The sequence below is a fragment of the Felis catus genome, chromosome D1 (assembly GCF_018350175.1).
Source record: "Felis catus isolate Fca126 chromosome D1, F.catus_Fca126_mat1.0, whole genome shotgun sequence".
NCBI classification, from domain to species: domain Eukaryota; kingdom Metazoa; phylum Chordata; class Mammalia; order Carnivora; family Felidae; genus Felis; species Felis catus.
Genome location: NC_058377.1, coordinates 77,832,341 through 77,860,104, shown reverse-complemented (window position 1 = coordinate 77,860,104; position 27,764 = coordinate 77,832,341).

Below are 27,764 nucleotides of genomic sequence, written 5' to 3'. Positions count from 1 at the left end.
CTTACAGTGAAATGTGAAACTTTTAGAAAACAATGTACTGACAGCTTGAAATCTTCAAGACAGGCCAAAAAATGTAAGAATTAGGTTTTCCCATTTGGAGGCCAAATTGACAATTTTATCTTCTTCCTGGTCCCATCTCTGTACCTGGACTGCAGCTACTGACTTCACAATAATGCCTGGCACTGTGTATTACAGTTACTTTTGTAACATTTTCATTTCCCAAAGTGCCTTCACCATCTCACTTAACTCTCCCAGCAATGCTTTATCATCAGCAGCCACACCCCCACTTGACAGATAAGGAAATCAAGACTTAAAGGGGATTCACTGACTCTCTTTCAAGATCCTATGAGTGAAGGGGAAGCCGGATTTAAAAAACAGATTTTCTGAATCATTCCCTCTTTCATTCAGTTATTCTACCAATATTAATGTGTGCTTTCCATGTGCACTGAGGAAACAGTGGTGAAAAAGTCATTCAAGGTCGTTGGTTTTATGAAACTTATCTTAAGCGTAGGTCGGTTCAATTCCATTTTAACACACAGTAAACCTATTTGTTGCCATCAATGAGTTTCTGAACTAGGCAAAGAAGCAAAATATACCTAAGGGGTCAAGTACAGAGAAATAGGAATATTTGTAAGATAACTTAGTATAAAACAAATCACAAATGTGAAGTGAGTAATGTAGTGACCAGGTGATCACAATGGGGGAAATAACTGAGAAAAAACACCTGGAGAAAGTCAATTTCACTGCCTCCCTTCCTGTCCCCTGACCCTGTCACTTGACACATCCTAGCCCCAGCCACACCAGATTGCTTTCACGTCTGAGCCCACCCTCATGCTATTTTATCTTGCCTTGGTACTGTTCCTGTTCCCCATTTACTTTCCTCATTATTTCTTCTCAAATAATTGATTTGCTTTTCATTGTATTCATTCTCCGGTTTAGTTAAAAAATTCCCAAGATTGATAAGATCATCACTTTCTTAAGAATCTTTACCCAATAGTTGGGACCTTCTGAGACCTAAGTGTCTCTGGGTAATAGAAAGAAAAAGTCAATATATAATAAATTGGCAATTTTTTTCATCCTCATGAAATCAAAGGACTCTTTAAGAAAAAGTGATGCAGGATCTCAAGGTCATTCACTGATTCAAAACAATTTTATTGTGTACCAACTATTCTATTTTTCTAAGTAAAGATACATCACTGAATACAACAAGGGCCATCCTCTTATGAAACTTCAACTATGGCAAGGAAGACAGACAATGCTAATATATAAATAACGGAAATATATAACTTAAAATTGTTGTGAGTGTAAACAATTAAAAAGATAATGGGATTGTGCTTGAGAGGAGGGTAGACATTTTGGCTGAATCGCTAGCACTTAATCCATCTTCACGTGACAAATAGCAGCAATGTGGTTTGAGGAAAGGACCTCATACTCTTATTATGAATACATCCCAACCCCTTTATTAATGATTGGTTCAAGCATCATCATGTGACACAGCTCCAACCAATGAAAGTACAATTTTGCTGCAGGCATTTGACAAAAGTTTTTTTTTTCCTCTCTTTTCTTTAAGAAACAGTCATGAGCAATGAGTAGTCTAATGGTATTAGCAAGGAGCCTATAGCCCAGATGTTCCCTGGATCCATTTTACAATCATAAAGGGAACCAGCTTTGGAAGGAAATGATGCTGTGGAAGTTGGAGTAAAGAAAAGGAAAGAACCTGCTAAACCAACCACCTGAAACTCACCCCACCTCAGGATTTCTCCTTGTGTGAGCTAAAGTTTCCTATTGTTTAAGTGGATTTGAACCACATTTTCTTTCACTTGTACCTGAAAGCAAATGACACAAAAGTCTGGGTGGTGAGGTAAGACCACTCTGAAAATGTGGCATTTGAACTGAAGCCTAAGTAAGGAGAAGGAGCTATCTGGCCAAAGATCTAGAGGATTTGAAAACAGGCAATATAAAGTCCCTAAGGAGGGAAGAAATAACTGGCAGCCTTTGAAAAAACAGAAAGAAGCCAGGGGAGTCAGAGAAGGGTGAATGAAGGGGAGAAGGGGATAAGACCACATTGAAAGGCAGGCAAGAGGGGCACCTGGGTGGCTTAGTCAATTAAGCCTCTGCCTCTTGATTTCAGCTCAGGTCATGATCTAATGGTTTGTGAGATCGAGCCACATGCTGGGCTCTGCACTAAGCATGGAGCCTGCTTGGGATTCTCTCTCTCCCTCTCTCTTTGCCTCTTCCCCACTCACATGCTCTCTGTTCCTCTCTCTCAAAAAAAAAAGCTTAAAAATAAGGCAGGCAAGAGTCACATTATCTAGTGTTTTGTAGACCACAGTAGAGGTTTAAACCAGCACTTACACAGAATCACAGTATTCCTACTCTGAAAGGTATAGCAGGAAGAGAATTTTTTGATACTCATTCTTTCTGATGTCATAGATTTTTCGTGAACACCCATGGCAAAGAGCAACTCAACTGTTCTCTAGACTTCCTCAGCCTTTCTGGGGAGCTGAGACCCACATCTCAATGTTGAAGATCCTAAACTATCCAATTCTGATAGAACGCTGAGAAATACGCATCCTTTTTAGGATTACAAATGCCCATAGGGAAGGATGTGGGCAGAAAATCTATGATTGTAAAGAATTTGTTTAGGTAAATGGAAAGGGAGAAAGGAAAGCCAATATCCACATTTCTGAGCACAGAAACAATTCTGCCTTTAGGTGGTTTTCAAATCCCCAGAGCTAAATAGAGAATAAGTATTAAATGTCACTGCTCATTTTCATAGTTTGCTTCATAACCATAAAATTATTTCTAAATCCTTAACATATATTAAAAATAATTGTTCCCTACTTTATTTAACTGGTATAGAAATTATTTGTATTTATTCTATTTTGAGCTTAGTATTTTAGTCATGTCTTTACAAGTCTGTCTTCCCCAATATATTGTAAATTCCTGAAGGAGAGACACAACTTCAAAATTTGTTTTGTACTTCTTCATCACCTGAGAGTTCTGTCAATATAACAGAAGCTCAGTACATTTTTTGATATATAGTGTGCATTTCATATTATATCATTATTGAAAAATGAAATCCTAGCGTCTCTGTCAGTGTTAAGTAGCAATCGAAGAGCCATTAAAGTTCATTCCAGAAGTTTGTGATAAATTTTATATCAAGAAAGGATTCTCTTTTAGTTTTTGAATAATTGCACTTTGCTATTTATCTTAGAAATTTGACTGCTGTCTGGGGCACCTGGGCCCAAGTTGGGCTCTGTGCTGACAGCTCAGCCTGCTTGACATTCTCTCTTTCCTTCTCTCTCTCTCTCTGCCCCTCCCCACTCTCTCTCTCATAAATAAATACACTTAAATAAAAAAGAAATTTGACTGCTGAGTCTTTGAACCAAAAGTTCATTTATTTCATAGAAACAACTGCTGGAAATTGCAAAAGTTATCTGTTTTTAATGTTTATTTCTGACAGAGAAAGAGAGATAGAGACAGACAATGAGCAGGGGAGGGGCAGAGAGAGACACAGAAATTGAAGCAAGCTCCAGGCTCTGAGCTGTCTGCACAGAGCCTGACAAGGGCCTCAAACCCACGAACCTCGAGATCATGACCTGAGCTGAAGTCGGACACTTAACCGACTGAGCCACCCAGGAGTGCCTGGAAATTGCAAAACGTTATCTTAAAATGTACCTTCTTCAGTACTCTTCATATATCAGTCTCCTGAAATAATGAGTTCCTGGCATCCCAAATTTGGTTTCAGAGTCCTTCCTGTGTATTCTCAGAGCAACCTGGTTTATATAGCTCAATCTTATTCTGGTAGGTACACAGTGCATGTCTGGTTGGTTGACCAAGAAAAATTGGTGGCATCCAACTCCCTTCCCACCTCCAAGCTCTTGCCAAGGATTTAATCACAATAATGTCTACCATATACCTTTGATACAATAAAGAAATACATATGCATGATGTTGACATTTATAATGTAGCATACATTGTGCTAAGAGCATTCACGCATATTATTTCATTTCATTTTATCCTCAACACTCTTCCATCCAAATGCGATGATCCTCCTCCCATTCTTCTCCATTCCCATCTCCAGCATGAAGCAGTGCCAACTGAAACTCAAAATGATAGATCTAGAAGACCCCAGGAATAAATATTTTTCAAACCTACTCACTTACGTTCAATATACTGTATTCACTGAGTCTAAGAATTCCTTGGTAGCAGAATTATTTGCTTAGTAATCTCTCTAGCCTCCTGCCATCATAGCCAGCATGTGCTATGTGCCCAATAAAAGGTCAATTGAATTTAAGGCTGAAGGATCATCTCTCTAGGAAGATTTTCAATAGTATAGTTGTACACATAAGAAAAAATAGTTTATTTTCTAGCCAAATCAAAATTTTGTTTGCTTAGATATCTCTTTTTCTCAATTCCCCTGCTTAATCAAGATTTTACTGGAACAACAACAACAACAAAACCATGAATTAAAATCAGGTTCTCTTGCAGACTCTAACATTTTCAGTTTCTCTTTTGCTTCTTCATTAATAGCTCTAAAGTCTGCTGTACTTTTTAATTCAAACTGGAATATACGACCATGTTTATTCTGCTCTGTGCTGGACATTTTAACAAGCAAACTTGATTCATCTTTAAGCTTTTGAAAAAAAAAAAGTGTTCTTGCAGCTGCTGCATATTCTTGGTTGAATCAGGACAAGCTCCCACAATTAATTTCTGAGGCTTTATACCTGTCAAAGGGAAACTGCAAATGACTTAATGTCTGGAAGAATGTCAGTGTCCGGGCTATCATTATCTGCCAGTAAGCAACATCAGTTCCTTTCCTCAGTTCCCCACGAGGTAAAAATGGAAGATTCTGTATGTGTTTCTGAAATCCCCCATTTCCAGAGAGAAAAATTACTAAATGATTGAGGTCTCAGTTGGCTCCACAATGGATATATTTTGAAGTGTGTGCAATTTTTATTTAAAATATTGCTGCACCTTTACAAATGTAATACACTTAAAAAAAAAAGTCCTGTGAAAATGCAGGTTTTAGACTTTTGCTATTAGTGGGTTATTTGACATTTCACAAGGTAGAATGAAAAGATTTTTATCTGTTTTGAGCAAATAAAGATATAAAAGCTGCTGCCATTTTTCCTGATTCATTAGGTAGTTGCTGCTCTACAAAGAGAAATGAATTCGCCATCAAACGTCCATACTTCAATGTCAGCAGGCAGTTCCCTAGCAAGCAGAAATGAGTTCATGATTCATAGGGAACTTGCAGGTTTGGACCTCATGTTGAATCCGTTTCCAGATTCCTTCTGAAATTTGAGCCAATCATTCTGGGAAAATCATTTGTGATCTAAATGATTATAATAGTACATTGCTGTTAGTTTAATTTTCTTGTTTGAAAGGTGTCCTTGGATTCCTGAGGAATCTGAAAGCAGCAAAGGTCACAGTCACTCAGGGCAACATCTTTTACCTCTCCAGCCAGTGAGGGGGCCAGGGATCATGCTGTTGCCTTCTCATTCCAAGCAGCTTCCCAGTTAAAGTGGCCATTTGTAGATTTCCTTCAAGCCTTTTTTTTTAAAGTTGCCCAGAGAGGTTTTTATCGTTATCAGGCAAGCTATGTCCTCTGCCTCCCCTAAAATATCTCAGGGTCTCACAAATGTAAGCCACTTAGGTGCCCTTCAGTGCCTCAACGTGCACACTGCCATGTCACCCGAGAAGCCAAACAGGTAGAAAAAGATACTGAAATGAAGGTTATTCTAGCCCCTCCACCACTGAATCACGGACTTTAATAGCCTTCAGGGATCATCTCACTCAATTTTTCATTTTACAGTTGGAAACTCTAAAGATCAAGTTGGTTCAAGCACTTTTCCAACATCACAGAGTCAATCAGTGGGTTAGAACCATGTGTTCTGGCTCCCAGATTTGTTGTTTATAAGTCGATCTTCTCAGATCTTCTCCTTGCCATTCTTGTACTCTCCTGGGAAGTGCTGGCCTCTCCCAGACTCTGTTGTCAGATAGCTGCCCCTGGTTTAGACCACCGAGGAGCACTGGTGGAAGACAGAGGGACTGGAGAAAGAGAGAAGCAAAGAGAGTCAACAATATCCATGGATGGGTAATGCCATAATATTTCATCTTCCATCCATGCGTATGATGATAAAGAAAACAAAGATTTAACTTTTACAGAGGGGATGGAAAACTTCAATGATTTAAGGGATTGCCTAGGTCACATAAATGAATAAAGCAGGCCCAGTGGGCACCCTGGAGAACACTCAGCCCATCTAAAGAGGACGGGCTACCATACAGCTCCAGACAATCACTGCCCTGTGAATAGCTGACTTATGCTGCTAATTTCTCTGTGGTTTTAATGCAAATAAGACATCCGAGATTGTGTGTGCAGTTTTTCGCTTTTAGATGATAGAAGGGATTTAATTTTTTTTTTTTATGCTGTATGCATCAAACACAATCCAGCTGGGGGAAGAACCTGGCGAACAGTCTGTGACCCTGCCTTTAGAACAACAGCTCACCTGGAGAGGAAATATTTAAGTGCTGACAGTGAAGGGGAGGATGCAGCCACTTTCTGGGTAGCTTCTCTCCTCTGCTGCCCTCAACATCTAATACTCTGTTCTTTCAAATCATCACTTAATCTTGTTAAGTCACCTCGGTACAGTTGCTTACATATTCCACTTCACTTGGTGGATTTAAACACCGACCAAGCATGATCTTACAGAGTTGGTGGGAGTTAAGAGGGCAGCATTTGATAAAGAACATGAAACTGAGTTGCCAAAAAGCAAACAAATCCTGCTGTAAGGACACGGCATACCTTCAGTTATTATCTACAAATAAACCCTGGTAATGAGGTTTGGGGTTCCTCTCGGTTGCATGTTGATGATAAATTCTCTGTGGAACTGACTCCAAGCCATTAAGCAGGCTTGCTCCTGCCACCGCGGCTGTTAATTTGACAGGACACTGTCACATTAAGTAGAACAAACATGTTTTCGCCCAGTCGGCCATCCAGAACCGACATGGCTGTTACTTTAACAACTGGATATTGATTGGAATCGCTCACCCCTTCCGACCCTCCACTGGGAGGTGGAAACCAAGCTCGGGCTGATTGAGGATTTGCCTCTTTGGCACACATGGGTAGCATGTTAAGGAGAGCCACAAATTTTAAGCCGTTTAGCTCCTTGTCATGTTCATCCGTCAGACACTGTCTGGTTCTCATTTTCATCAGTGGGACAATAGGCTCTGAATAAATCACTGTGTTTATTAATTTTATGGATCTACACCCCCACCTGGGAGGGCTGTTGTTTTTAGCATTTACAGCTTCATAAATGCAAAACATCAGGAGACACAAAAAGAATCCTATAGAAAGTCCAAAATGAGATTCAGAAATTCAAAATCCCTTAAATTGTAAAATTCAAGAAAATTCTCTGGACTTTTTTGTCTTTATCTGTGTAACGGGGAACATCCACTTAGTTTTTGAATTACCAACCCATTTGCCAGATATAATCTCAAAGTCTACTATAAATCAAACTCACTAAGATAGAATTTACATTTAATTTATAATTTACATTGCTTTTAATTTTTGGCCATTTTAAACCTGCTTATTACTCTGTGTACCTAATATTTAGCAGAGTTGACTTCTCACCAAGTAATCGATTTATCATAGATCAGATTTAACCTGTGCATTTACCTGTGTCTCTGTGTCAACCTGAACTTATTTTGTGCCCTGATACGTGCATTACATCCATGTTCATTATGGAATCTCCTGGATGACAAGGACATTTAGAGACATTTAGTCAAATTGTTCATCAGCGTCTTTTGTCTGCTTTGGAACAGTATTAAATCAGAGTCTGACATTTGCTTGAACACCTCCACTGATGATAAACTCACTATCACCCTAGAGAATTTTACTGAAATGTTAGTGTTTTACTTGACAAAAATATGTTTACGTAAACTTTTGCCTGTTGTTTATAGATCCTCTGGTCATACAGCATAGGTTAAACAACTTTTGTGTATGGGATTCCTTAGAATATTTGAAAGTAGATATGGTTTTCTTCTGTGCTCTTCAAGCTAAATGAATAAGTTCTTTCAGGGGGTTCTCGTATAGCAGGGGTCTGCAAACTGTGGTCCAAGGGCCACCTCTAGCCTGCCACTTATGGATGTAAATAAGCACTTATTAGAATATGTCCATTTATTTATACGTTGTCTATACCTTCTCCCATGCTTCTTTCACAGTAATGGCAAATTGAGTAGTTGTGAGAGAGATGTTATGGCCCACAAAGTCAAAAATATTTAATTAGTGGGTCCTTTTTTTTTTTTTTAATTTTTTTTTTCGACTTTTTTTTTTTTGAGACAGAGAGAGACAGAGCATGAACGGGGGAGGGGCAGAGAGAGAGGGAGACACAGAATCAGAAACAGGCTCCAGGCTCTGAGCCATCAGCCCAGAGCCTGATGCGGGGCTCGAACTCACGGACCGCGAGATCATGACCTGGCTGAAGTCGGACGCTTAACCGACTGCGCCACCCAGGCGCCCCTAGTGGGTCCTTTTTATATAGGTACAAAAGTTTGCTGACCCCTGTCCTACACCATGGCATGTCAAGCCCCTTCATCATCTTTATTCTTTCCCAGATGCCTTTCATTATTTCAGTCCCCAAGACTGTGATGCTCCCAAAATTGACAAGTTTGTGCCATTTCTTCTGGATACTCTTTCTACTAGTGCAGACAAAAATCCAGTGGTTTAAAGAAACCTCGAAGCACAAATCTAGTGAGATTAGCCTGGTTTGTAGGAGAAAAATATAAGTTTTTGTAGTTTTTTTTCTGAATCGGTTCTTATTTTAATTTTTTACTGCTACCTTAAAATGTCCTTTGAGCACCTGCTCTTGCATAGCATTGTTCTAGACACCGTATGAAATGGTAAGTAAAATAGTCCTTCCCCAAAAGAGTATGTAGAGAAAATATTTACCAAATAACTTATCTTTTTTATCACCTCCCTTCGGTAGATTACCGGCACCACGAAGGCAAGGTGTTTGTCTGCCTTGTCCTCCTACGTCCCGCCCAGGCCTGGAAGAGTGTCTGGCACATAGTAGATGCTCTGAGAATATTGATTGGTTGAGAGCACTAAAAACAAGAGGAATATAGGGGCGCCTGGGTAGCTCAGTCAGTTGAACGTCTGACTTTGGCTCAGGTCATGATCTCACGCTTCATGAGTGCCGAGCCCTGCATCGGGCTTTGTGCCGACAGCTCAGAGCCTGGAGCCTGCTTCGGATTCTATGTCTCCCTCTCTCTCTGTCTCTCCTCCACTTGCACTGTGTGTCTCTCTCTCTCTCTCTCTCAGAAATAAGTTTTAAAAAACTTTTTTAAAAAAAGAAGAGAAAGAAGAGGAAGATAAAATATCAAAATTTAGCTAAGTATTAAATTTATGATAATATATACAGAGTACATGACAAGTTGGAATTCTGGGTAGAGATGGATCAACACGGTGAGGACACAGAGCTGGATGAAAACTGTGCACGTAATCTAACCTCCCTCAATGTGGAAATTCCGTTGATGGTCTTCAGATTAATATTTCTCATTTGCATCAGAATCTTCTAGTTCACTTATTAAAGACAAGAGATTCCTGATACCTATGACTCACCTACCGAATCAGAACCTCTGAATCAAAGCCCAGATACACATTTTTTACCAAGCAGTCCCATGTGAATCTCTTGAAACCTACAATTTGAAAACTACCACTCCTAACAGAAGGTGACCCACCTCCATGTGAATACCCATAGCAATAAAGGTCTCACATTACCACAGGCCAGCCGCTACGTCTGTTAGCGTTAGTAGTTGGGAAAAAAGTATTTCTCAGGCTGCAATCTGCCTCCTAGAATTTCCAGCCACTGGTCCCAGTTGCATTCATTAAAGTTGCAGGTAACAAATTTTTTTTTCTCTTCCACATGAGAGCCCTTCAAATGTGTGAAGACACCTATAAAATTTCTTCTCTAAGCTCAACAATTTATAAATGCTTTATTTTTTGTTATTGTTGTTCATCGGCAGGACTACCTGGCATCTATCAGCCACTCCAGGATCTCTGTGTTGCCAGAAGAACTTGACACCAAGAGTGAAAATAAATGGTTCCAGAATCTACGGATAAACCCCTCTTCCTTCCACTCCAAGCAAAACAGTCTACCACAGCCGACTTTTCATCCACACCTGAAGCCTCACTGTGTGCCTCCTTGTCTAGCTTTTGATATTGACTCTCATTAGACTCATTGGAAGGGGATAAGGGGAACTTTGCTCATAGATCATGAATTCCAGTCTGCACACTATTCTTGGGGCTTTCCTAACAAGTTCTATATTTCTCAACATCTATCTTAAAATATGTCTCCCAGAACAGACTAGTTATAGTGGTCAAGCTGTGATTCAATGAATCAGACTTAAACACTAATTAGCTCTGCAACCCTGGGTGATTATTGTTTAAACTTTATTAGCCTCCATTTGTTTTTTTTATAGAAGAGACTGATAAAAATCGTGATAATATTTGTAAAGTATTTTATGTAGTACCCGGTATATGGTGAAATTTCTATAAATGTTGGTTACTATTACTACCCTCCTGGTAGAATGAGACCATTTCTTTCCAGCAATCCTGTGAGTGTTGTAATTTTTTATTTACATTCCTGTCTCCTATTGCAGATGGTGAACTTCTCAAGGCAGGGACCACATCTGACTTATCTCTAGCTACAGCTACTAAAAGGCCACTGGGGAGATCTCAAATAATTCAATACTCTCTAAATAAGTTTTCAACTTTTCCAGTACTTTGCATATTGCCAACCCTCTACTTTGTGCTTCTAAACTAGGCCAGTGCTAATACACCCAACTTTCTGGGCAACCAATTTTTAAAAGCCACCATCGCACCGACCCAAGTCTTGGTAATCGTCTCAGAACCAGTCTCCCTGCCCTTGCTCCTATGCTGAGTCTATATCCCTATCTTACACATGATCTTCTGGCTTGGTCAGAAGGTTTTCATTCTGTACTTGCCTTGTCGACATAAGGACCAGGTTTGAGCTTGCTCTCTGATTCTCCCTGCTTCTGACCCCTAGACACATCTACCTTGCCTGCCTTATTGCAGTCCCCAGGGCCTAAGGCTGCACCTGCTGTTGGACATCAGGCCAGCACTCTAGCCATGTCTGTTCTATCACCCTGGAGAAGAGCAAAGCAGAAGGATGAGAAAGATGCCGTGATACAGGGGTGGCTGCCCTCACATTGTCATGTTGGTTTCAACTGTGTGCTATGCAGACAGAGGGTGAGAGCAAACACATCATTAATATTTCAGTGATTATCATCAGTGGTGAAGTGCTGATATAGCCGGTTCAACAAGACACGGGGTTACGTAGGTAAGTCCCAGAAAATGTCATCAGCGTCAGCTCTAGAAGTCAGAAGGGATGACGATGGCATCAGGTCTTAAAGCAAACCGCAAGTGCTGAGTTTGACCTCCTTTGTCCTTGTGGTGGTGGCCCGACACCCAATCAATCTCAGAACGGGAGTGTGATGCTGTGCACAGAAGAGGCTGGTGCAGTTCAGCTGAGTGGGCGGGTTGATGGAAAGTGACTGTGGCATTGCTGAGTTCAAATGGAATTAAGGATTCATGAGAGCACTGCACAGGCAGGCAGAGAGCCCTGAGTGAATACAGAATGAGTCACAAGGGAGCCCCGGCGAGGCTTCAAATCCCAAATAAGCAAGGAATTGCTTTTTGATGATGCCAAACTATAAATATCATCACCTCAGAAAACCAGGTTCTCCTTTCAGGACGTCAGGAATGAGCGAAGAAGACTGTGAGGCCAAATGCATTTGCGATAGCCGGGCATAACGCTTTGCGTAAATAACACCGCCACTCTGAAGCCATTCTTGAAAGAATTTTGAAGAGGCATATTTTTCTTAAGCTATTATTTTAATAGTATCTTAGTCATACTGGAAGTCATGGATAGAATTCAAACAAAATCAGCGTCTCTAGCCTACTTACCAGGCGATAACATTTATTTATTTATTTTTAATTAAAAAAAATTTTTTTTAATGTTTATTTATTTTTGAGACAGAGAGACAGAGCATGAATGGGGGGAGGGTCAGAGAGAGAGGGAGACACAGAATCCCAAGCAGGCTCCAGGCTCTGAGCTGTCAGCCCAGAGCCCAACGCGGGGCTCAAACCCAAGAGCCATGCAATCATGACCTGAGCCGAAGTTGGACACTGAACTGACTGAACCACCAGGCACTCCCAGGTGATCACATTAAAAGCATTTTCTCTGGTCCCTACTCTGAATCTGCATATGGGATTGCTGATGTGTAAGCGTCACATAAAAAAACAATAGTGTGTTTCAGATTTGGGGTGATGGTTATTCCTCTAGTCCCTTACGCTCTTTCAAATTTCATTATTTCAACCGAAGACAGAAAACTGGAGAATAGCAATTGTATTTTTGCCAGAATTTTCTTAAAAGCGTTGAAACGAATGTGTCCAGAATCGTTGGGTTTTCCAATCTCTGACTCTGCTGTGCTTGTCATGAGCCGTTCTTGCAGAACACCTCCCTGCAGGATTTAATGGATTAGAACAGATCTTACAGCCGAGGAAGATGGTAAGGGCTGGATCCTCATGAACTGTCTGATTCTGCAAGGGCAGGTGGGCCCTATTTTCAGCAAAGCAGGGCCCGAATAATTTGCCCAAACAGAGGAAGCTGAAATCGTGCTTATAATCTAATCCTGTGCTGTGGTCACTGTGTGCCCGGGGGGAGGTGGCATATGCTGTTCCACTGGAGCTGTGTGTAGATGCCTTAAGGACATCCACAGACACACACACACACACACGTAGATCTGTTACGATCCTACAGTCTCACTACTGCAGCTTTCAATATAATGTGTCAAAAAAGGGAAGTAAAAAAGACCTAATTTAGGGGAAATAAGTTATGCATGTGGGGGCCTGGATCCACATGGCTGTACTAGACTCTAATGTTTGGGAGCTGATTAAACCAAAGCAGGTCTGAGCTCTGGTCTGGACTACGTGACCAGAATTCCATTAAAGTAGATTCTGCATCTTCTGGGAAGAACTCGTCTACTTTCACTGATCTCTTCCAATTTCGGACTGCTCTGTCTGTGGTTGTTTGTCGACTAAATGGAAGGAGGCAGAGCTTCTGGCTATTTTGTGTTCCTATCTTTACAAACATCAGCGACAACAACAAAAAATTCCAGCACCTAACCAGACAAATGCAAACAAAATGCTGTGTGTTTGATTAATCACAGCAGTATCACAGAACATTCATCTTTTATTAAAAAGAATTGTCGGCTTTCCAGAATTTTCTGGGAGTTTTCATTGTGTCCTCCATTTTTATGGTAATGTAAAGGAAAGCAGTGTTATATAAACCTAACACTTCTCTTTTTCTTGGATGTAATTTACACCATGTAAACTTCACAACTTCCTTTCAATACTTTAAAATTACACTGTAGGCTCCTCATCTGGGATTTTTATTACATAAATAAAACACTATCTGACTTTAAACTTAAGTATATATATTTTCTCTTCCCTAAAAAGAATTATAGCTTGGAATGCACAACACTGATATATTTTTATTATTTCAATCTTTGCTCACAATATGCCTATACATTAGAACAAGGTTTTGGCCCTACTAAAATCCATCTGTGAATGTGACGTATGTTAATGAACAAATCATATTAATTTTTTCCTTAGAATAAAAGCACATGAGAAATGGCTTGGAATCTGTGGGTGAAAATCATAGAAGAGCTACTATCTAAGAAAGCACATGGTATATCAGAATAGCATTAAAAACCCTGAGATTTAGCAAAAAAAAAAAATAATCTACCCTTCAATAAGGTGTTTATAGGCTCGCCTTATCAGACCTTTTACCATCTGGTCTTAGTCCATCTCCCCAGGCCACCTTCCCTTTTTAACCTCTCCTACTAACCTATCACTCTAAACCGATTTGGCTAGTCTCAATTCCCTGAATGTATGTACACTCATACCACCTGGACCATGCTCATGCTGTTCCTTCCACCTGCCCACCTTCCCATTCTTTCTCTACCCACTAAGAGCTACTTACTCTTCCAGACTCAACTCAGGTGTCACCTCTCCAGGGAAGCACTCCTAATGCACACTCTGTTGACTGTCCCTTCCCCACCTAGCACAAGAGAATGTCAGCCCCTTGCATGGCTGGCATAGTTTATCAAACTTCCTCAACCCCTGGTGTAGTAACTGGCATGAATAAATGAACATGCCAACCAATCAATTCTCAGTGAATAAACCTGAAAACGTCCTTCAGCTTCTATGACCTCCTCTGAGTCAAATTTCTCATTTAAATTATTCTTGCCCTAATTTTCCAGTGAAGCCTGCTGCTCATTGGTGGCTCCAAAGCTCTTGTCAAGCCCTGGACTTGTCCTATTAATACCTATATTTTTCCCATCACCAATCCCACAATATTCTTTGGGAACTTGTGACATGTTTAATACTAATATAAACTGAGCACCAGACTGAGTAAGAATCAGGATACTGACAGTCTGGTCCTAAATATTCTACTAATTTACTGTGAAGCCTGAGCAAATTATTATTCCTGTCTGGGTCTTTGTTGTAAAATTAGGAGGATATACAGAATGTCTTAGATCCCTTCCAACTTGAGGGAAAAAAAAATGTGGTTGACAATGTTTTAAGAGTAGTGTCCCCTACTTGAGGAACTATAGTTTAATAGAGATTTAATTCATATAATGCCCAGTTTTTGCTAAGCCTTTTTCTAAGATCTGGGAATACAGTGGTAAGAAAAACAAAAACAAAAAAAATGCCATCTGTAGCTTACTTCCTGGTGGCAGCAGGAAAATAAATGATAAACAACTCATTTACATATATGTATGTTTATACCTATTTCTATCTATCCAAAAAATCAGGAGGTGATAAGTGCTGATGAAGGAAAATTTTCAAGAACAAATTCGTAGAGAAAGAGACTATTGTTGGGGCGAAGGTGGAAGATAGATGGTTTCTGATTTTACATACTATGGGCAGTGATGGCCTCGTGTATAAGGTTGACAGCTGAGAAAGAGGGGTGTTCCAGCAAAAGGGGACAGCAAATGCAAAGGACTTGTGATGAGAATGTGATGGGCTTGTTCAAAGAAGAAAAAGAGGTTGAATAATGCTAAAGAATTAGAGAGAGGATGAGAAATGAAGTTGAAGAAGTTAAAGCAGAGGAAACAGATCACAAGGGCCTTGGCCATTGTAAATGCTTGGCTTTGAATGTGATGAGAAACTGTTGGAGGAATCAAAGGAAAAGAGTGACAAGATTTCAGCCAACATTTTGGAATAGTCCTCGAGTTGGTTGGGTTGAGTTCAGACGGGATATGTTCAGTGAAACATATAGACATATAAAACCGCATAATCTACACATAAAACTGCAGGTGACTTCGTCTTGGGAAGAAGCAGTGGCTATGAGGACAAGCTATTGGATTCCATTTTTATTGGAAGGTAGAGCTGACAGAACTTCTTATGGATTAGTCATGTGCAGAGTGGGACAGACAGGTGTTACAAATTACAGTATTTGTGGCCTCAGCAAGTGGAAGGATAGTGTTGGCACTTAGGGAAAACTGCAGAAAGAACAGGAGAGGCAGTGGTAGGTTGGCAGGAATATTCAGTTTTGACTGGGACATGGTAAGTTTGTGATGTCTATTGAACATTTAACTGGTTATGTCAAGTAGGCAGTTGAACAAGATACTGGAATTCAGTAAATCCTGGGTTACGATACGCATTTTGGAATGATCAAGATAGAGATGGTTTTAAAGATATGGGAAGAGGGTGTGATCATCAAAGGAGAGAATGTATATAGAGAATAGGAGTGGCTCAAAGATGGACTCCTGGGGAAATCTAGGAATAAGAGATTGAGGTGATGAAGGGAAATAGCCAAAGAATTTGAGAAACAGTGATCAGTGAGCTAAGAAGGAAGCAAAGAGACAACATGTCCAGGAGCCAAATGAAAAATGTATTTCAAGAAACAGTAGATGACAGATGGTGTCAAATGTAACTGAGAGGTAAAACGTGGTAGAACTTGAGTCAGCTTTCAATTCCCATTGCATTACTGGCAGTCTGTTTCTAATTACGGTCATTCTAGACCCTGTGCCAAGCAGGGACCCCATATTCTCATCATGGTCTGTATGAACTCAGGTGCCCTGGAGTTATGCCGTGCAAAGCCTGAGAACATACACATGGCATCCTGAGCCAACTAGAAAGGGCCAGCAGGGTCTTTCTGCAAAGCTTCTTCAATCAGCAGTATCAGATGACTAGGTAATAGCGGATCTGTCTCAAGTGCACACAGGTACTTCCCCTCCCTCAACACACACACACACACACACACACACACACACTCAGAGTATTTGTCATTTTAAATGCAAAGATGAGAATAATGGCATATTCACCCTGATCTCCTTCTGAAAAGTAAATGGGTTTGTGTAAAAAAGATGACACTAGTTGTTGATATTACTGTTATTATTATTATTAACTGCTTACATTTTTGAAGTGATTAACAAGTACTAGGTATTATTTTAATAATTTTACATATATAATTTTGTTAAATCCTCATAACAACCTATTGTGATTGATATTAATATCAACATGTCCTCAGATGTGGGTAGTTAGCCTTAAAGAGGTGGAGTGGCTAGGGGCCCCTAGGTGGCTCAGTTGGTTAAACATCTGACTATGGCTACTGTCATGATCTCTGGGTTGCAGGGTTTGACCCCTGCTTCAGGCTCTGTGCTGACAGCTCAGAGCCTGGAGCCTGCTTCAGATTCTGCGCTCCCTCTCTCTCTGCCCCTCCCCTGCTCATGTTCCCTCTCTCTCTCTCTCTCAAAAATAAACAGTTAAAACAAAATTTTTTTTAAGAGGTGGAGTGGTTTTCTAAGGTCAAACAGCAAATAATGGCAGATTCTCTTTTCAAATCCAAAAGTCTGCCTCTGGGGCTCTCAGCCAAGAAATAAGAATGGGACCATTCAGTTCTCCTAAATGCCCTGTTCCTTGAATCATATGTGAACTTTGAACTCTCTGTTATCAAATGCTCCTTTTTTGTGATTCTCAACAAGGTTAGGCTATCTGGAACTAGCTCCAAAATTTTCCTGATGCTTGAAATTCGGGCAATATCTGAATTTTCCATTGCCTTAGACAGTTACCTATTGCTAAAACAAAGTATCTTGTGGGACTGACCAATGAATAAAGAGCCATTTGAGCGGTAACCTTCCAATCCTTCAGGATTGTAAAACTGACCCAAATCATTACTAGCATTTCTGGAAGCATACCACAACATGATAATTAGCCGCTGAGTTCACTTTTTTGGTCATACTCCAAGGGTTAGATACCAGACTTTAATGACTAGGCAGTAGTTAGAACTTTACTAGCATCTTGGTTATGACAAGTATAGAATTGGTAAGAAATTATCTAATTCTTTTTATGTAAGTGACTGGTATCTGAGATGGCTTCTTTTTAAAACATAATAAATCCATAAATTTGAAATGTAAAGTCATTTGTTAGAGAAAGGAATCAAATTCCTTAGTAGACAGAAAGAACTTTAAAAAAATTGTCCATGCTATTGAAAAACAACCAGTTTAGAGTCCCACCCTCCCTCCCCCCTGGAAAAAAAAAACCCATAAGTTTAGCCTCTAACTTTGCCTCCTTGTTCAGTGAAAAAAAATATTCTTGGAAAATCTTATTTCATGGAGAATATGGCTAAATGACACTAAATATCTATGCTTAATGGATACCAGAAAATGTTTTCTTGAACTGTTTCCATTATTCTCCATGCTTTTCCATTCCCTCTGACAACCTTGATCACTTCAGGTAAATCTGGAAAGTATTAGGGAAGAGATGGAACAATTGACTCATTTCAGCAAGGCAGGTGCCTTGGAACTTGACTTCCCAGCCATCATGATAGGCAGGTGCCTTGGAACTGCATTTCCCAGCCATCCTGATAGGCCGTCATCCAAAGTCTCATCTGGTCTCCCCAGTTTCTCACCCAGGACCTTCTGCATACCTTTGGAAGTAGTCACCCTGGGATCAGGCATGTGGTCTCTAGGAGTGACTCTGTGTGTGTGTGTGTGTGTGCATGTGTATGTGCACGCATATGTGCATGTGCTTGCACATGTGTGCAAGGAACAAGTCTAAGTTCCCCACTTCATTAGCAAAACAGTCTACCCAGTAGAGTTTCCTGATGCAATTTAAACCTAGACTCTGATCACATCTTTCCTTCCTCAGTGGCATCAGATAGCAAAAACATGGGTTTCAAATTTGCAGCCAGTTTCGAACGCATATGCTACATTCTCATTCCTAAGCCATCTTAAGAAAATCATTTATGCTGAGCTTTGGTGTCCTCATGTGATCGAGAGGAATAAATCGATCTATGACAAGTGAAATGTACTTACATATAGCAAATGCACACACGGTCACCCCTTTAATTTGGACATCAGTGAAGCCTGAGCAGTAGCGTCTTCAGTTACATTTTTGAAAATTGTCATCCTGTTGTAGAAAATAAAGTTATCAAGCTGCTTTTTATAAAGAGATAGAAGTTAACTAATAGCTGGTTTTGAATTTAGAAACCATCTTAAAACCAGGTTAAAGCAGTAGTAACATGAGATGTTTCATCTAGCCCTTGTCAACTGGAAAGTCTTTTAAATTTTTTTTGAAATGTTTATTTATTTTTTTTTGAGAGAGAAAGCTGGGGAGTGGCAGAGAGAGAGGGAGAGAGAAATCCCAAGCAGGATCTGCACTATCTGTGCAGAGCCCGACGCGGGGCTTGAGCTCATTAACTGTGAGATCATGACCTGAGCAGAAACCAAAAGTTGGATGCTTAACCGACTGAGCCATCCAGGTGCCAATTTTTTGTGGACTCCAATTAAAACATGGCTATGCTCATGGGCCTCAAAAAGACTCAGAACTGCTGGGAATAAATAGATAACAGCTGACATTTGTTGGGTGCTTATGGTATTAATCTACTGCTGCATCGCAAATTACCACAAAGCTTAATGCAACAAATATTATCTCACACATTTTTTGAGAGTCAGGAGTCCAGAAGCAGCAGCTGGGTAGCTCTGACTCAGAGTCTTTTATGAGGTTACAGTCAAAATGACGACCAGTTCAGTCATACAAGCTGAAGGTTCTGCTTATAAGCACCCTCACAGGCTTTTTGGCAGGAGGATTTAGTTCCTTGCTGGCTACTTACTGAAGGCCTCAGTTCCTCACCACATGCACCTGTGCATTCGGCTGCTTACATGCCCTAGCAACAAGGCACTTGGCTTCTTCTAGAGCCAGGGATCCAGGAGGGCCGCTAAGACACAACGCCAAGTATCGGAAATAATACATCATTATTTTTCTCTGTAATCTATTCAGTGGAAGTAAGCCACTACGTCCAACCAGCTGTCAAAGGGATGAGAACTGAGCTCCACCTCTTGAGGAGAGGACTATCAGAAAGTCTGTAGACATATTTTAAACCTACCACACTTAATGTACTAGAAACTGTTCTGGGCATACAATGTGAATTATTCCTATTTTTTGCCCCCTAACTCTCTGAGATTAGGAATTACTCCAGCTCCCATTTTATAGATGAGATCATTGAGGATTAGCAGTTGAAAGATACTCACAGCTATGTGGTAGTGCTGGGATTCCAAACCAGTGGAATCATTTGGAATCATCAAAATAATAATAATAATAATATAATAATTTTCTTCAGCAGAAATCTTAATAAAGATTTCTTCTTCTTTTAAATTGATAACCTATACATAGAATATCTGACAATGCCTTGGGAAATAGAATTTTGGACTATGCAGACTATATCAGTCTCTGTGTCAAATAATTAGGAATTTACTGCTTATGGTTTAAGACCCAGTGTGACAGGTAAATACAAGTCTATAATATTTTACCATATGGATTATACTTCATTCTCAAACACCATCAATCCCAGAAGAATACTTTTTAAAATATAAGAAATATTTAGGAAATATGGCCATTTTTACAGTTTACTCACCTAGGATGGTAAACACTCGTAAGAGATTCCCGTGGAGTCAGCTGTAAAATGGTCTTAGTGTCTTTTTCACCCACTCTATCTTTTATGGTCTCAGATTTATTTCCAATTATCTCATAAACGTGGGGGGGCTGGTGTGGGGGAGGCTCCACTGAGAAATTACTTAGACTGTCATTTAAACGCTGCTTTTCTGCCAACAGTGGCTCGGGTTTAATTTGCTAGGGGATAAAACTCCAATTGTTGATCAAGTCAAAGCAGAAGGGGGAAAGACTCAATGATCCGGATGACGGCTTCACTAACAGGCAAAGAACAAACATCAGCAAGATATTAATCAAATAAATAATAGATGAGAAGTGGAGGGGACGGAGAAGGAAGGAAAGAAGGAGAGCGAACAAATAAATGAATGAACAAAAGAATGAGTAAAGGAAGAAATGTGGGTCTGAACCCAAAAGAGAGGAAAGAATGGGATAGGTGAAATCTTCCATGGCAGGGAGAATAATGGTCTCCCGGTTTTGTGCAAAAGCTTTTCACGGCTCTCCATTGTCTCCAGCAGGGATGGAGAGACTACTGCCTACTGCTGGCTCCTGCTGCCTGTCCCTGACAGGAGGAAGAGCCTAGGGCTGAGAGCCAGAGCCTCCCAGAAGATGGGCGGGACGGTTCTTCAGTCCCAGAGAAAGATCTTGGAGGCACTGCACGGAATCCTTTCCCCTCTCCAGGCATCCTTTGCTGCTTTAGGCAAGTACGGTTTTTATGCTCAATAAAGGGACATATTCTCCTTCAAAGATGCCAGACCCAAATCTCAATCGTTTATCTGAGAGCTAATTTATCTGATCATCAAAACGACCACAAAGAAGATTAAATTAGATAAAGCAAGTAAAGCATTTAGCATGGTATCAGAGAGGGTCAGCTGCAATCATTATTAATATTATTATTAACTATATTTTAGTCTTTAGGAACCTATTCTTCCAGCAAATACTCCAAAGATCAAAACGAATATGTAGTCCCAAAGATTAAAAAACAAAACAAAACAACAACAACAACAACAACAACAACAAAACCAGGGGTCATGGCTACTGAAATCTTTAAGCATGCTGAATAAATGGCACCACTGTAATCACCTCAGGATCTGAACAAGTTTTTAAAAAAGGCCAAGGAGTGGCAGATAGATGTCCAAGTATGACATTTTGACAGGTAAAAGTTGAGCGGGGCCAGCTAATGTGTATACAAAGAATTAGGCAGACTATCCACCCAGGTACGGCCACACTGAATAAGGGCAAGCCTCCCACATGCCCTCACAGGGGCAGAGCTAGCCTGGAGGCACAGAGCAGAAAGACAACATCAAAAAATGGAAAGCGATGGCTGAGCTGAGTCTGCTTTTGCCTCGTTCATTCATCACAAGTGTACTAATCAGGTCCCTCTTCCTCCTGTAGATCAGAGTAAGCAAGAAGCAGATGACGTAAGGATATCTGCTCACTGAGCTCCTCCCATGGAAGGAAGCACCTAGAAGAGATGGAGAGAAGTCTTTCCCTGTAGCACTGGTTTCATAGAAAAATTCTGACTGTTCCCATCCAAGGTCTGGCCACATCCGTCCGGAACATTAGGTCTGGGAACAAAGACACAAAAGATCACTTTGAAAGTTGTAAAACTTTCTAGGTATGGCAAATGCTCTATAACAAACTTTTTGTTTTACTGATGTATTATCATTTTGTGCAGCATATTTTTTTATTGAGGAGTTTGTTACCTTCTTAAAGCCTAAGGAATTACTTTACAAACAAATAACACCTAATGCACCTAACCAAGGAACTGATTATATTACCACAGTCAGGGAAAGCCCTCAACTTGTAACCCAAAGATCTGATTTTCAGTCCCAATCCAACCATTTTCTGGCTAAATATCCTTGACCAGTCGTTTAAATTAAATCTCAGTTATCACATCTTTAAAATGCAGAAGATGCAGGTTGCCTAAAATGTTTCATAGATGCTGGTCACATCACTAAAGGATGTATGTAAAAGCACTTTGAGGGTACTGTGCACGTAGGTATGGCATCTCCAAGGGCTTCAAATGTATTTTAATTGAACAGAAAAATAAGAGAATCTTGTACCTTGGAAGTACAGGTAAAGGAAAAGAAACAATTCATGTTTTACCAGTATATGACAGCAAAGCAGAGAGGAAAAAAGAAAAAAGAGATTTTGTTTTTTTCCCACGCATAAACCTATTAATTTTTCATGATGGGCTTAGCCTTGAAGAGATTTTACATACAAGAGGAGCTTTTTATTATGTAGTCCAAGGGCCAAAGATTTGGGAACCCATAAGTTGCCAAACAATCGGATATTTCATATAGATGCAAAACCACTATATTTATCCCTTTCAAAAAAGTCGGGCTGAATCTAACACAAGTATCTTCTTGTAAATGCTTTTCATTCAAAAATGAAACAAAAGATGTGCCGCTGCTAAGAGCTTCAAGGTCTAGAATGCCTATGTGCTCCTTATTATAATTCCTTTCTTCAAAATAGGCATTTTGTGTCCCCGAAGGACAAGCCTTGTGTTCACTCAGCTCTAGGAATTGATTAATGTCGCAGGATGTGATGTATATTTAAGCCAGACTCATGGCCTATTAGTAATTCACAAACCGTGACTGTGCGCAGTTCTGTGCTCAGCTCCATTTTGCATTACAAAATGTTTATAAATCTGCCTCCATTCTCAGAATGGCATATAAACACATCAACAAACTGCATGTATACTGAGGGAAGGGAGGTAGAGGGTTATGAATTTATTATAGCCTCAGGCTGCTCTGTGACAAATTAAATATCACCCTGGCCACTGAGGTCCCCACCAGGCAGTTGGTCAGAATGAACTGTAGATAGATTGAACCTCTCTTATTGGTGACAAGTCAGCAGCTCACCCAAACATTATAAATTGTATCCCCCACCCCCCACCCTCTAAAGAAAGTCACACCATGTTAAAGGCAAGGCTCCCTTTTCTGAAAGTCTGCAACCTTATGATTTCCTTAGAAGAAAAAGAGAGTTTATGGCAAAAAAAAAAAGTCACAAGACATAGATGGATGAAGAATGGTGGGAATATTATCCAATTTTGAGCCCCAGCACCTGTGAGGGAGGTTTCAGATTAAGTGAATATATATATATATATATATATATATATATATATATATATATATGCTCTTTTATATATACATATTTTGTTTCTAGAAGGCGAATTCGTTCCTTTCTCATCTTTAGGATCTTAACAGAAGAAAGTGGACAGAAAAGGGGCCACCAATCAAAGGGCTCACAATTTGCACTGAACCCTCCTCCAAGAGATGATTGTCTGGATTCCATTTTCAACAGGATTTAGTCACACGGAAACCTCATTTTCCCTTTTAATCTAAGGGTATGCAGTTGTACTCAAAATATAAGTGTTCAGTGACTGGTGAGAAGATACACTATGACTAGCTATCTTAAAAGATCCTACAGTCAACTAAAAGTTTCATCTTTTAAAGCTTTACCTTATAAAGTAAGGGGTTTTATTTGTTATCTATACTTTATTACAATAAACAAAGAAAAAAATAAGGTATTTTCTCCTAGAGAAGCACACACACTAACTAGAAAGGGGAAAGTTTATCTGTGACATTATAGAATATAGACTTTCAGAACTAGAAGAGCTCTTAGAATATTCATCCCCTACAGAATTTTCCAGAATGTAATTCTAAGTTAGTTATATCTTTTGCCATAAGAAAGGGTTCCAAAGTCAGAGTAGTCATTTTTTCTGCTCACCACCATCCAGCTTTCCTCTCCTCTGTGCAGTTTCTATTTTCCCTGTAGTTGAGTGGAATCATGTGACTGGTTCTGGCCAATGAATTTTGAGCGGGAATTATATGTGTCTATTTGGGCTGTACCATTTCATGGCTGGTTTGAGACCCTCCTGAACTTCCTCATTTTTTTCTGCCAAAATGACCTGCAATTTTCATGATGATATCTACTCCATGAGCTGGTATCCCTGAGTGACTATGAACAAAAGAGCCCATGTCCATTAAATCATATTACAAATGGAATAAGAGAGTGAGGAGAGAGAGAGAGAGAAGAGAGAGAGAGAGAGAGAGAGAGAGACCTTCCTATTCTAAGCTTGTGAAATTTGGCTGTATTTTTTCTCTCAGCATAACCTAGTCTATACTCACTGATACAATGTTCAGTTAAGTTGGAAGAACACAGTTTTATACAGATGCCTTTATGACAGAAATGTTCAAGGTTTTAAAGTGACAATAGAAAATATGAATCTTCAAAGCAGGTATATATTGGAAGCATTTTTCACACTTATATGATAACAGAAGTCTTTGCTTTATTTTATTTTGTTTTTGTGTATTTTGCAGGACACTTATGTCAAAGATCATAATGTTCCACAGAGCAATTAGAGAAAAAAACAAAATAGTTAAACAAAGCCCTAAGAGATGAAGGTCTTCTTCAAGGTCATATTCAGTCCTATTTAGCGGCAGACATGGGAGCTGATGCCCAAGGTCCATCCTGGACCTAGAAAACTGGGATAGTTTCACAAGTGAGTCAAATGTTTGCTAATGTTCTAACCTTTCATATGAGTCTTTACAAAGTTAGCACATTGCAAGCACTCACACCACCTTACCACCTCACCATGCAAATTAAAATCAGTACAAGGTTACCATTTGCCCACAGAGATTTAAAACAAAAACACCCCTAAGAAAAGCTCAAAATATTTCCCAACCAAGATAAAAGCTAGAGTTCATGTTAACATTTTCTGGAAATATGAGGGAAAAAAAAATTTCAGTTGGATCTTCTGAACCAGGACTCTGTAGACCTCTGAGGGGGAAAATATGTTTTGCTAAATCCTGGCAGTGAGAGCCTTGAGGACATGTCACACTCCTTTTCCTTGGGGAAAACTTAGCCAAAAACTGAGATTTCAGTCTGAAATGAGGGGGAAACTAATTCACTGAGGGGGTTGTTAAGCCATGGAAGACACCTTTCTCCTTTGAAACAATTTCTTTTGACTGTGGGAAGGGCCCTAGTAGAATTTCTTTCTCTGTCACAAAATCATCACAGAAACCTGATTGATAGCTTTGACAGTGTGGAAGCAAAGCTCTACTGAAACATTATTAGGATTTAATCATAGTATTAAAGGAAGGGGTGAAACCTGTTTCAAAAACAAACAAACAAAACACAGAAAACCCAAATCCCAAAAAGCAAAAAACAACAACAATAACAACACACACACACATACACACACACACACACACATAAACTGCGGCATGAATATGGATATTTCCAGAACTTGATTCAGAAAAGTTCTAAGAATTTTTTTTAATTACCTTTGGTAACAACTCCAACCTGAATCTCTGAGTTTCCCCAAAGCACTTTGTCACATACGCTGAGGAAGGTTTTAAATGGTATGCTGTGTCTTTCTGGAAATATGTCACAGGTTCTCTGTGGCTGCTTTGAAATGAGCCAGATTGTATTGGGTTCTTCACTGGAGTGAAATGAGATCTTTAGTTAAAAAGTAATGAAGTGTAATTGGAACATAAATAATTTTAAACCATTTTGGTCTAGGCCAGAACACTGGCATGTGAATCATTTTGAGTCATGCCTCAGGGAGTATATTGGTAGACACAGGTGGGGAGCCTGAATTCCAAATAGTGCCTTGAGGGTTCCAGACATAATGGCGAGGGCAGACAGACCTCTGCATTTTTTAGTCAAAGAGCCTCTACAGAAAGCTTTCTGCTGCACTGCTCACCCCCATGGAGAACAGAGGGGCCCACAGCCTTCCCAGCCAGCTGGAGAAGCAGAAACAGTTCAGCTCGGCTCATGAATGCTCTCTCGGCCTCAGCAAACACCCAAATAACTGCAGGACCCAGCCTGAGCTCTCCTTCCCCACAAAACAAGAAGTGCAATTAGAATAGACAGGACCTGGGAAAATATGAATTTGAAGCTACTGTAACAGCTTCCTTGGAGGACTGGAATACAGACGGAGATAACCACTAATATACAGAAGGAAGTAGACCACACCTGGATGCCAGAGGAACCTCCTTCACCTGGCATTCATTTGCATAACCCCACCCCTCCAGATATAGGATGTCCTTACTCATCCAAGGGGCTACTTGTCATGGAACTGCTACTATGCCAAGACAAAGCATCAGTCATTGTCTGCCTCCTGCATAAAAATGTGATTGAAAAAAAATCTGATTGGAGCCTCTTTCCCGTGTAAATCCCACAAAGAGGTTCATCCCTCAGGAAAAACAACAACAACAACAACAACAACAACTGTATTGTCATCCCACCTTCTTTTCTTCCTTGTTCTTTTTCAAGTTCTTTCATTTTCTCTGCAGCTCTGATCTGATAAATACATGCTCAGGAAAAATGTTCTGGATTTAACAGCTTATTCTTTCCAGAGCTGGGGCTTCTAAAGAGATCATGAGAACCATGAAAACAGTGAATCTGAAAAAAAAAAATTATGAATCTGATGGTAAGCTTTCTAGATTCACTATCATTCACTGACTAAGGAAGAAGGGAGGTCTGCCTGCAAATGGTAAGCTAGAGCAGTAGGTATCTACCGGTTCAGTCACTGCCCCACTCATACATTCAATTAACAAACGTGTTAGAAACTTCAATAAGCAGAACACTGTGCTCATTAACTGACTCAGATACAGAGATTAAAAAGACACATGCCCTGATTTACAGAAACTTCCAGTCTGGTAGAAGAGACAGGCATATAAACAAGTATCTATAACACAAAACACAAAGACATAAAATACATGATAGAAGAGGGGAGGTGGGTGGGGGGATGGGGAAAATAGATGATGGGGACTAAAGAGTACACTTACCATGAAGAGCTAATGTATAGAACTAATATATAGAACTGATGTATAGAATTGTACACCTGAAACTAATATAACTGTATGTTAACTATACTGGAATTAGAATTAAAAACTTAATTAAAAAAAACTTTAAAAACCACGGGATGGGGGAACTGCAGCATACAATAGAATACGGAGAGCACAGTTGATTCAAGCCTCAACATAAGAGTACTGGTTTTAAGCGTGGAGTGGGGAGGGGGAGCACAGACCTACTGGGTGGAGCAGACAGCATGGGTGATGGACAGAAAGCTAGCCACAGAAGCAGAATCTGGCCAGACCTCAAAAGGTCAGAAAACCATCTGCTGTGTTAAAGAGTTTGGAAATGTCTATTAATAACTATATTCATTTCCTAGGGCTTCTGTAACAAGCCAGCACCAAGTGGTTAACTATAAACAACAGGAATTTATTATCTCACAGTTCCAGAGGCCAAAAATCCAAAAGTAAGGTGTTGGCAGGACCATGATCTCTCTGAGGGCTCTAGGAAAGAATCCTTCCTTGCTTCTTCCTAGCTAGCAATTCTTGGCATCCCTTGGCTTACAGCTGGATTGCTCCTTTTCTGCTTTGGTCTTCATGGCTGTCCTTTCTGAGTCTGTCTCTGTTTCTCTGCTTTTTCTTCTTATAAAGATGCCGGGCATCGGTTTAGGGCGCCCCTAATCCAGTATGACCTCATCTTGACTAATTACATCTGCAAAAGCCCTATTTCCAAATAATATCACATTTTGAGGTTCCAGATGGACATGAATTTTAGGGGAACACTATTCAGCCTGGTATAGTAATCAATGTCATTTACCATTTTTGAGGTAAAGGGTAGGATAATCTGTCATAGAGCCAAGCAGGTAAGCTTTGTGTCTAATATTCTAATTAAAATCCCCTTCGTAAAG